Genomic DNA, 12134 nt, shown 5'->3' on the forward strand with positions numbered 1-12134 from the left:
GGGACGTGTAATGATGGATTCAAAGAAAGGTTTATGGAAGCAGATAAGAGGGACATTGAGACCAGACTGAGGACTGGGGGACAGTTTCCTGATAAGGTAATGCTGAGTAACACTTTGAACATAAGATGGACAGTATGAGAAGGCAATCCACCAGCTAAGCCTTGTGCAGAGAAAATAAATTTAAAGAAAGCAAGATAAATCTTCATTAGTATAAGAAATAAGAACAAATCTTTCAGGAATTGTATGCATTCTAGGGAGGAAATAGTAAGAGATTTTTGTCATTGTTCAGTCACACAGTCATGTCCAACTCTTTGTGACCCCATGGACTGCAGCACAGCAGACTTTCCTATTCTTCACCATCTCCCAGAGTTTGCTCCAACTCCTGTCCATTGAGTCGATGATGCCAACAGAAACTTTTAGAAAGATAAAAATAAACTATTCTACTGCATGCTTAGAAACATTCACCTACTTGAAGGCAGAAGATTGTGGTGAACACAGTAAATTCCTTGTCCGGTCATTATATTCACATGCACACACACACGTTCCTGAAAGCCTATTAGGTTCCATATTCCCTCAGGAATGAAATGTCAGCTCCCGCTGAGTTTCCCTCCCACAACTCATGTGTGAAATTTTCCAAATCCTTCAGGTACGTTCTCCTCAGAATCATGTTCTCTTTGCTTTCGTTCTATCTGGGATTTTCTGAAACAACCCCAGTGTAAAATATTCTGCCAAGCTATTTCTGTAAAAACAGCTAAATCTACCAAATGGCATTTCCCAGTAAACGTTATTGAGTTCATTCATCAAGAGAGTACTCCTAGCCCTGCTTATAAGATGAGAACAAAAATGACCAGTTCACCAGGAACGTCAAGCTTAGCTCTGCTGTGTGGACGTGAACGAGGCTGGGACTGTGGGCTATTCTGTGGGCACAGATGCCCTAGCTTTGGAGCCGTGGCCCCCTGAGTGGTCCCTACTGATCCATCTGTGCCACACCAGAAGGCCCCCTTCCTAACTGAGGTGCCCCTTTCTCTGACTTTCTGAAAAGCTCTTTTCTGTCTGGCTGAGATGCTCATCACCCGTCAGAAGATCTCTTTAGGCACCTCATTTCATCTTCTGCTGGAAAATCTGACTCCTCCAGTTATACATCGGAGCAATGACTCCGGTGTTTGCTATTGCTGTTGAAACAATTGCTTTATTTTTTTTCTAAATTATCTTCCTTTTACCATCTCAAATAGTAAATAGCTTCCCTGGTGGCTCAGCTGGTAAAGAATCTGCCTGCAATATGGGAGACCTGGGTTTGATCCCTGGGTTGGGAAGATCCCCTGGAAAAGGGAATGGCTTCCTCTCCAGTATTCTGGCCTGGAGAATTCTATGGACTGTATAGTACATGGGGCGCAAAGGGGTGGACATGACTTTCACTCACATAACGTAAATAAAAACATGATGAACGAATTAAAGATAATTCTACTAATAATATGTTACTGTGTTTTTTCACACTTTATCAACTATTTTTATGCATTTTTTTCCACCTGGTTTTACTCTCATAGTAATTCAATGAGGTAAAAATACACAGATCACCCAATACCAGGAATATACTCCACTCACTGGCTGGTAAAGATCAAAGAAATGTGGATTCTAACTCCAAAGCATTATCCATCTGTGAGAGAGAGGACAAAGTACCATTAATTCTACCACATTTTAATAAAGGGTTCTACTGGTAACAAGTGCTGCAAGAGCCCTGAAGGGAAAAACCGATTCTCGGGCTGCAGTTGAGCAGTACTTTGTTTTATTTATTTATTTTTTTTCATATATGAATTGGCTTTTATTATTTTTTTTCTTTTTTTAATTTTATTTTATTTTTAAACTTTACATAATTGTATTAGTTTTGCCAAATATCAAAATGAATCCATCACAGGTATACATGTGCTCTGTACTTTGTTTTAAAAAAAATTTTTTTTTAATATTTACCTATTTATTTGGCTGTGTCCAGTCTTAGCTGTGGCACCAGGATCTTCACTGCATTATTCGGGATCTTTCATTGTGGCTCATGGACTCTCTATTTGTGTCCTGCAGAGCCCCCCGAGGGCTTCAGTAGCTGATGGGTGTGGCCTTAGTTGGTCCAAAGCGTGAGGGGTTCTAGTTCTGCAACCAGGGATCAGACCCTCATTCCCTGAATTGCAAGGTGGATTCTTAACCACTAGACCATCAGGGAAGTCATACTAGGAGCGCTTTCTCACCATCTAATAGACAAAGTAGCCATGGCTGAAAGAAAGAGTTAGTCACAACAATGGCAGAACTGACAGTAGTGTCTAGTTTTTCAAACTTCTTTCCCATCTATCCATCCTCAGAAATTCTCCTGTTCAGATCAAAGCTAGATTAATTAAAAGTTGGAATCTCCAGAATCTGATGTCCCTCAGTATAGACTTCTCTTCTGCTGCTGCTAAGTCGCTTCAGTTGTGTCCAACTCTGTGCGACCCCATAGATGGCAGCCCACCAGGCTCCTCTGTCCCTGGGATTCTCCAGGCAAGAACACTGGAGTGGGTTGCCATTTCCTTCTCCAATGCGTGAAAGTGAAAAGTGAAAGTGAAGTCACTCAGTCATGTCCGACTCTTAGTGACCCCATGGACTGCAGCCTACCAAGCTCCTCCGTCCATGCCCTTTTATTTAATGTGTATTCATCAAGTTCCCATCAAATTTATAGACTGGTAATGGCAATTATTCTAGTAACTCCTTCACAACAGTAACTGTATGTTTACACTCCTTGCCTGAAAGGAACACTTACAGTTAGAAAATAACCATAGATTCAGTGTCACTTTTAAAATCTTTTGTATTTTATTTACCACAATAGAATCCACAAACACTAGAAAGAAAATAACACATATTCAATTATAAATAAAACACATACACAAGAAATAATTTTATTCAGTCTAATTGCAATGTTAATTTTTTGCTTTACCATTTTCCCCAGGAAATGGAAACAATTGATCTATTTGTTAGTCTACATAAAGGCACTTGATTTAAGGTCATTTTACTAAAGGCAATAGCCTTCCCATTCCACAGTAGTAACTTACACTGGAACATAATTGCCAGCAGGCAGGGTGAAATTGTAATATCGAGAGCTAATTTATAAATATATATATATATGTCAAAGTGAAGTGAAGTCGCTCTGAAGCCCTCCTGAAAACTGATAGTTAAAATTTCAGGAATTAAAATACTTATTATTAAAAATTAAATAAGAGTCTGAAGTCGCTGAAGTTGTGTCCGACTCTTTGCAACCCCATGGACACCAGGCTCCTCCGTCCGTGGGATTTTCTAGGCAAGAGTACTGGAGTGGGTTGCCATTTCCTTCTCCAGGGAATCTTCCCAACCCAGGGATTGAACCCAGGTCTCCCGCATTATAGACAGATGCTTTACCATCTGAGCCACCAGGGAAGTCCACATATATATATATATATATACACATACATACTTATATATACTTTGGCCACCTGATGCAAAGAACTGATTCATTGGAAAACGTCCTGATACTGGGAAAGATTGAAGACAGGAGGAGAAGGGGATGACAGAGGATAAGACAGCTGGATAAACATGAGTTTGAGCAAGCTCTGGGAGTTGGTGATGGACAGGGAAGCCTGGCATGCTGCAGTCCATGGGGTCTCAAAGAGTCGGACACGACTGAGAGACTAAACTGAACTGACATATATACATACACACACACACACACACACACAGGACTTCCCTGGTGGCTCAGACAGTAAAGAATCCACCTGCAATGCAGCAGACCCCCTCGGCCGGGAAGATCCCCTGGTGAAGGTAACAGCTACCCATTGCAGTATTCTTACCTAGAGAATCTCATGGACAGAGGAGCCTGGTAGGCTACAGTCCATGGGGTTTAAAAGAGTTGGACACAACTGAATGACTAAGCACAATGTTGTCTAAACATATATATATATATATGTACATATATATTTTTTTTCTAGGAATCTTTATTTTTGCATTTTACATTTAGGTCTTTGAGCCATTTTTAGTTATTTTTTGTGAAAAGTGTAAGGTAAACATCTAGATTTTCTGTCTCTTCATATGAATGATTTTTTAAATTTTATATTGGAGTATAGTTGACTAAAAATGTTGTTAGTTTCAGGTGTACAGCAAAGTGATTCAGTTATACACATACATGTATCCATTCTTTTTTTAATTCTTTTCCCATTTAGGTTATTATAGAATATTGAGCAGCATTTCCTGTGCTATACAGTAGGTCCTTGCTGGTTATCTATTTTAAATATAGAAGAGTTTATGTGGTCAATCCCAAATTCCCAATCTATACCTCTCCACCTAAAGTAAACTGAAATATAGGTAAAAATGATGGCAGGATTTTGTGTCTAACATTCCAGCCTCAGAGATGCAATGTCCTAGTAAGCGACCATTAGAAATATATAAGGTTCTGACAAGAACACAAGAACACATTGTCACAAATGTAAATCCTAATGAGAAATGAAAGTAGACTCATTCCTTCCAGCTGAAGGGACTAGGGAGCAAGAAACCAAGGATATGGAAGTTTTGATGCAGACGATAAAAGAATCAAGTCATTTTCATATAACAGTCAGGCCTGATTCCTAGAATGACAAGTCATACCATGAAGGCCCTGCATTTTAGGAGTTAGGTGAGGTGCAAAACTTTCTAAGGCCAAGGCGGAAATTTTCAGCAGTGCCTATGGAACACCATGTTTCTATCAATCTAGTTCCACCAACTCCTTCAACTTTAAATTTCCTGTTGTGAATAGGATCCTTGCAACCATGCCTGATGAATACGGAAGAAAAGTGATAGTGACCCGGTGGTCTGCTGGTAAATATTAATCTCTGGTCCTCCAGTTGTAGCATTTGCTGACTTCCAGCATTCACCAGTTTCCACGCTGTCAGTTCCACTCCCGTCATGTCTAATTCCAAGCTACCAAGATGACATCACCGAGCTTGGAGGCCAGGATATCTACCATATCAATACAAGTAACACAGACAACTTCAGTTGTCTGTAAAACAAAGTAAAAGGCAGTAAAATAACGAGGAGCTTTGAGTTTTGATCACCTTTGTTTTTAACGTAATCTATTTCATTGTACATGTCTCTTATTTAATTTTTAATAATAAGTATGTTTAATTCCTGAAATTTTAACAATCAGTTTTCAGGAGGGCTCCAGACCATCAGCGTAGCATTCTGCCTGGGGTTTTCCCTTAGATCTTATTCCCTATTCAACCCAGCATCTTTGTCATTCTCCTTCCCTTGAGAGTGACAAGCATCATATCTTATGGAAGGAAACCTCAAGGAATTGCCCTTTAGTAGAACTATTCCTAAACTCTTTATGAACTTACTTAGGTCTTTTTCAGAATTGAAGGCAATAAAATTCCAGCCCTGAGGATAAATAGTACCTTTGTGAATATGGTAGATGTGCCCTAGCATGCAAAAGTTTCCATAGTAAAGCCCTCTATATCCACTACAAAGTTCATCATCTTATGACTTCAGTGAATGAAGCATCTTTCAGAGGACACCTTGTGACCCCCTACTCCCCCTAATCAAGAGACCTGGATTTGACGAGATGAAGAGACTCATGACCACTCTCCAGGGATCATTCATTAATTCCATTAATTCTCTCCAGACTTGCACTACCCACACGATATGTCATTTTTATGTCTATGTTACTTTCTACATTATTAAGTTGCTCCTCTGGAATTCACTTTTCCCCTTCTTGGCACTTGTGAAGCCTCAACTCAAATGACACCATGTTTGAGAAGATTCAATCTAACAAACTCCTTCCCTGTATTCCCAGCATGCTCTGCATATTCTAGTATTAATACCAACACTTCTCAAATATTATTGTGCATATGAATCACCCAGGGGTCTTGTTAAAAATGCTGATTCAGGTTCACAAGGTCTGGGGTGGGGTCCAGATTTTGCATTGCCAAAGAGCTCCCAGGAGATACAAATGTGGTTCCAGGGATCACAATGTGAGTAGCAAGGGACCGCAGGCAGATTTGTTATGAATGTCATGCCTGGGAGATGCTGGCTATGACAGGGCAATTACTGTGGAGGAACAAAGCACTTTACACCTTCCCCAAAACTGGTGAGTCAGAGAGCCCATTCCTATGGAATACCGTGAAAAACAGGCAAAAGGCTGCTGCAGGCTGTGGGTTATAGTTTTTTACTCCTTTTTGTTACTGATTATTTTATTAAATTAATTTTTATTGGAGTATAATTGCTTTAAAACTTGTGTTAGTTTCTACTATACAGCAGAGTGAGTCAGCTATAGGTGTGCATATACCCCCTCTTTTCTGGATTTCCTTTCCATTTAGGTCACCAGAAAGCACAGAGTAGAGCTCCCTGAGCCATATAACAGGTTTTTATCAGTCAACTATTTCATACATAGTATCAATAGAGTATATATGTCAATCCCAATCTCCCAATTCCTCCCCACTTTGGCCTCTATACATTTGTTCTCTATGCCTTTGTCTCTTATTTGCAAAACAGAAATAGAGGCGAAGATGTCGTTTTAAATTTTTAGAGGGAGGGTGCAGAGATGAGTCGCAGGAAAGAATCTCTCAGGAGGAAAACCTGAGCAGATTTGTGTGCTGATTATCTGAGAAGCAAAAATTTGAAGGAAAGTGTTTGCATATCAGAAGGAAATAATTGCCTCCCGTTTAGTTTTTCAGTTTTTTTTTTTTTTTTCCCCACAAAGTTTGTTAGGATGGTAAGTAATTAGTCCCTTGAGACTTAGAGGAGAGAAAGTTCTCAGAATGGAAAGAAAAAAAAAAATGTTTTCCCAGTGGGCCTTTACTGCAGAATTAAAAGTACCTGCCCACTTTTTTTTGGAAAGGTCCACAGATGGGAACATGTCCTATGGTAGTTATTTAAAAAAAAAAAAAAAGTTGAATTGGAGACCAAGTTTCCCGGTCATAACAGGAGACTCAGGCCCCCAGACCACATACCCTGGGACACTTGTTCCTCCCACCACCTCCTTTCTTCACAACATTGGGTTTGAGGGGTGGCCCCCACACTGCGACTGTCTCCACTGTACATGATGACCAGGGCCTTTCTAGAACCCTGTGAACAGAACTAGCTCCAGAAGTCAGGGGAAGTCTGCATCTACTCTTTGTCCTGTTTTGCAAATTCCAGGGCAGTCCAGATTACATCTGATATAAGAGATCCTATGCCAAACCCATTTCTACTGGCACTATCTTTCCATGATACCCTAAACTTTTTCCAGCTTTCCAAGGATAGCTTCCTCCATCCGCCCTCCAGCCCACTCACTACCCACAACACCCATCTTGTGCCATTTCCTCCTCATCTGCCTTCTACCACCTCTGTCTTCCCTGCAGGGCGGCTGGCAGTCTCCCAGCCAGGTGACTTCCAGGAACTCCAACCTTGGAGGGGCCCTCCCTCTGGGTTCTGTGGTTCTGTGGGATCTGCAGTTCTTCGGGAGAGGAGAAGAGCTAGCCCTTGAGAAGGGGGAGGCAGCAAGTGTAGGGACAGAGACCCACCTTTCATCCCCTCTTTCCTGCGTGCAGAGGAAGGATTAAAAAATTGTAAAAACATAAAGGGCATGCCCTTTTTTTTAGGCATAGAGCCCTCATGACCTTGCTGTGTAAGAGGGATGGAAAAGTGGCCCCTAGAGTCATTTCTGTTTAAAAGTCAAGAGGTCCAGGGGTCAGGAGGGAGCAGTGGGTGTGAGCGATGCTTTTGTTGCAGGAGCTGTCCCAGATGGGGGTCCCAGGAGCTGTCCCGGATGGGGTCCCGGCAAAAGGCACATAGTCTTTTCTGTTCTGAGGATGCCAAAACATCCTGCTCTTCTGAGAACCTCCCACTTTCAGGATCCCAGCCTCGACTCTGAAACCAGTTCCTGAGAAAGGGACACGCCCTATAAAAAGACTGCACACAAAGAAAACATAAAAGAATGAGAACAAAACCATAGAGCAGGACCTCGGAGAGAGAGTTTAATAGCACATTTCATAATAACAACTATATTTACTGAGTTCTCCCTACATTCCAAGTCCTTGTGCGAAGACCTTGATTTGGATTATTTCTTTGTATTGAGATTGCTTGTGGCTCAGTCGGTGAAGAATCGCCCTTCAATGCTGGAGACTTGGGTTCGATCCCTGGGTAGGGAAGATCTCCTGGAGAAGGGAAAGGCTACACACTCCAGTATTTTGGCCTATGGTTCTGAAGCTTCTCAGGTGGTTCAGACGATAAAGAGTCTGCCTGCAATGCCGGAGACCCAGGTTCGATCCCTAGGGTTGGGAAGATCCCCTGGAGAAGGAAATGGCAAACCACTCCCGTATTCTTGCCTGGAGAATCCCATGGACGAAAAAACCTGGCTATAGTCCATGGGGTCACAAAGAGTTGGACACGGCTGAGTGACTTCAATTAAAAAATCTTGCAATTTGAATTGACATCATCACACTGTTGTCACCCCCAGCTGCCTTGAAATCATCCTTTCCTTAACTAGCGCAGGCTCACAGACGCCTGCCTTTGAGACATTCGGTGCACGTGAATTCATCCTCTCCCTGTGGAGAGTGAACAGTGTCGTCAGCGGGGCGGAGGGGGCAGGAGAGACTAGGAAGGAGACCGAGAAGCCCCAGCCTGGGCACCTGGGTGCCACCCGCAGTGGACAGCCCCCCTCTGTGCTCTCCTCTGAGGGCGGCTGGGTGTCTGAGGACGATCCTTTTGGACGTATCCTCTGTGACCTTTTGGACCTTCTCATTCCGGAAGGTGAAGATGAAGGGGTTGAGGAACGGGGTCACCAGGGCAGTCATCAGGGCCACCACCTTGTTGAGGTGTGTGGAGGGGCCCTTGTCTGGTTTCTGAAGAGCAAGGAGAGGAAGAAGTCCATGAGCTCAACGTGCTGGGTATCAGAGCAGGACCGCTCAAGCAGCGGGGCGGAGTCAAAGAAGTGGTGGTCAGTGACACTGGGGACGCAGAACCAGAGCTGGGCTTTCTATAGGGTCAGGGAGATGATGGAGAGGAACCCCACCACCCAGCAGACCACTACCAGCTTCACACAGACCGGCCTGTTCATGATGGTCTGGTAGTGTAGATGGCGGCAGATGGCCACGGAGCGATCAAAGGCCATGACTGTGAGGAGCAGGAAGTGGGTGGAGCCCAGGGAGAAGGAAAACAAAGAGTGGGTCAGGTATTTAGCCAGGGCCATGGTCCTGTGAGGGGACAGCAGGTTAGCCAGCATCTTAGGGGCCACGGTGGAGGTGACCAGCAGCACCTCCATGAGGGAGAAATTGCAGAGGAAGAAGTACATGGGTGAGTGGGGGTGGGGGTCCAGGCCCGTGAGGGTGACGATAGCCAGATTCCCCAGAACCGTCAGCATGTATATCAATAGGATGAAGGCAAACAGGACGGACTGGAGCTCGTGCAGACGAGAAAACCCTAGGAGAACAACTCCCTGATGACGCTAAGGTTACTCACGGCACTTGATGCCCCTTCTCTGGACTGCCTGTGAGACGCTAGGAACTCTTATTGAGAAATGGCCACCAGCCTCTCTCTTGACCTTGCTCCCTGATGGCTGGCCTGGCTTCCCAAGCAGACTGGCCTGTATGCATAGTCAAATTCAACGTCCAGGAGCATTCCCAAGGGCAGAAGGTCCCAAGGGGCAAGGAACTGATTGGCTCTGCTGGACAGAGTTAGGAATTGGCCACCTCCACAGTACCATCTGGTATTCTTGCCTGGAAAATGCCATGGACAGAGGAGCCTGGCAGGCTGCAGTCCAGGGGGTCACAAAAAGTCAGACTCAACTTACGACAGCACGCATACACATCACCATCACTACTAAACACTTACTCTTTTGTCTCCTACTCATTCATTATTTCATTCAACACATTTCTTAAGCTCCATCTCTGTGCAAGTCATTTGGCTGGGTCTGGTAAACCCTTCCACACAGCCAAATATGATAGTCATTAAATATAATAACACCTGCTCTTAGCAGAGTTCTCCAACAGTAAATAATCTGCCTGCAACACAGGAGACCTGGGTTTGATCTCTGAGTCGTGAAGATTCTTGGATAAGGGAATGGCTACCCACTACAATATTCTTGCCTGGAGGATTCCATGGACAGAGGAGCCAGGTGGACTACAGTCCATGGGGTTACAAAGAGTCAGATACAACTGAGCAATTAACACTTCCATATCTCAGGATCTGGTACCTTCTACATGACTTCTTTTCATCCTTTGTGCCTGGTCCTCATCCTTCTTGCCTTCTCTGTGGCATTTCAGGCTGTGAATCACACAGTTTTGAAATAGCTTCCACCCATGACTGTAGAGCCACTCTACTCTCAATTCTCTGACAATTCTGACTTTTCTTTGGCTGGCTCCTTCTCTAGCTCCTGTTCTTCTATTTTCTAAATATGAATGTCCCCACATCTCTCTTCCAATCCATCTTTTGTCTCTCTAGTCTCTCCTTCAGAAAACTCATCTTCATCCGTAACCAGAGAAATCTTGAAAATGTAAATGAATCTTGAATCTGCCTTTTTGTTCTTGGCCATCCCACACCACCACATACTCAAAATGGGTAAAAGAATACACACACAATAGTCCCCTAGAGCTAATATCGTGTCCCTTCCCCTCAAAACCCCAGTCACCCTGACTTGAAACCTGGAAGGTATTTCTGAGTTTTCCTTCTTCCTTCTAAACCATTTGAATTGCCTTCCTTTTAAATACAGTTTTTTTCTCATCCTGTCCCCTTTCTTTTTTCATAGCCACCATCCAGGTTCAAGGATTTGTTTCATCTTAATCGTCACAGCAGCATTTTTAATGGCTTTCTTATTTCTACATATCTGTATATCCAACCTATCCATATACTGCTGTTATATTTCTTTTTTCTACAGTATTATGTCCAAAGGCTGGTTTTCAAATAATCTGAAACAATGTGGTTTCATGTATACGTTACCCTCAAAATTAATTAATCAAAATAGCTGAGTCATCTACCTTTATACAGAAAAAGACTGTGAGGACTCATCTTAAAATATTAACAATGGAGACTTCCCTGGTGGTCCAGTGGTTAAGGATCCACCTTGCAATGCAGGGGATGCAAGTTCCATCCTTTATCTGGGAACTAAGACCCCACATGCCATGGGGCAGCTAAGCCTGCACATACAGCTAGAGAACCTTGGCTGCAACTAGAAAGCACCCGCCCACTGCCACAGGGAGCCCAGTGCAGCCATAAAAACTTAATTAAAAAATAAGTCAATAAAATACTAAATTAAATAAGCAGTAATTAAAATTAATTAAATTTACTAATTAAATAAAATACTGAATAAGTAAAATAAAATATCAATAACAGTTATCTCTAGGTGTGGATTATGAGCATTTAAATGTTTTCATATATGTATGTGTATATATATATTAATATATTTTGTTTGTTTTTCAAGTTCTTTTTATTTGAACACATATTATTTTAGCAATCAGAAATAAAAAAATGTTTTAAGCAACACCTATCCCTTCCCGTGCCTGCTAAATTGAGCACAAACTCCCCTGGCAGTCCCAGCTTTCTACCATCCTACCCATCTCCCCCTCCAGCCTTCCCCTCACCTCCTTCTTACCACGCACTCTGTGCTTCCACCAAGCTGGACCACTTACTAGTCTCCAAACAGGTAACTCCACCCTGCTGTCTCACCTTTTCCTTACTGCTCCCTCTGCTCAGAATACCCCATGCCTCATCTTCGCCTGGCACACTCCTACCCACATTTCAAATGCCCCACCTTTATGAAGCTTCACCCTCTCTCCAGTGGTGAACCTGTCCTGTCTGGAATCCCAGCCAAGGAAGTCAGCATGCTCTTCCTTGCATGTTACAATTTTCCTTGTGCCACCCTCATCCCAAACACTAAATTCCTGGTTTCTCAGTGGCAGGTCTCTTTTCATCTTTGAAGCCTTCCAGCACCTAGCAACACATCTTACAAAATATAAGGACTTGGTAAATTTTGATTAAACAATTGAATGAGGCCATCTACTGAGTTTTCATACCTAGTCCTGAGCAAAAGATTTTGAAAATGGAAATTCATGTTTTATTATATGAGTATTTGCATATGTACATTTTAGGCTTTAACAGAAGGTAATGGGGCAGTCATGGCCTGTCAATGTCTCATCAGACAG

General features: G+C 42.8%; 1 pseudogene; it reads right to left on the reverse strand.

Moving 5' to 3' along the window:
• On the reverse strand, positions 8840 to 9456 carry OR6AM1P (olfactory receptor family 6 subfamily AM member 1, pseudogene; annotated as a pseudogene).

The sequence above is a fragment of the Bos taurus genome, chromosome 4 (genome assembly GCF_002263795.3).
Source record: "Bos taurus isolate L1 Dominette 01449 registration number 42190680 breed Hereford chromosome 4, ARS-UCD2.0, whole genome shotgun sequence".
Lineage (NCBI taxonomy): Eukaryota > Metazoa > Chordata > Mammalia > Artiodactyla > Bovidae > Bos > Bos taurus.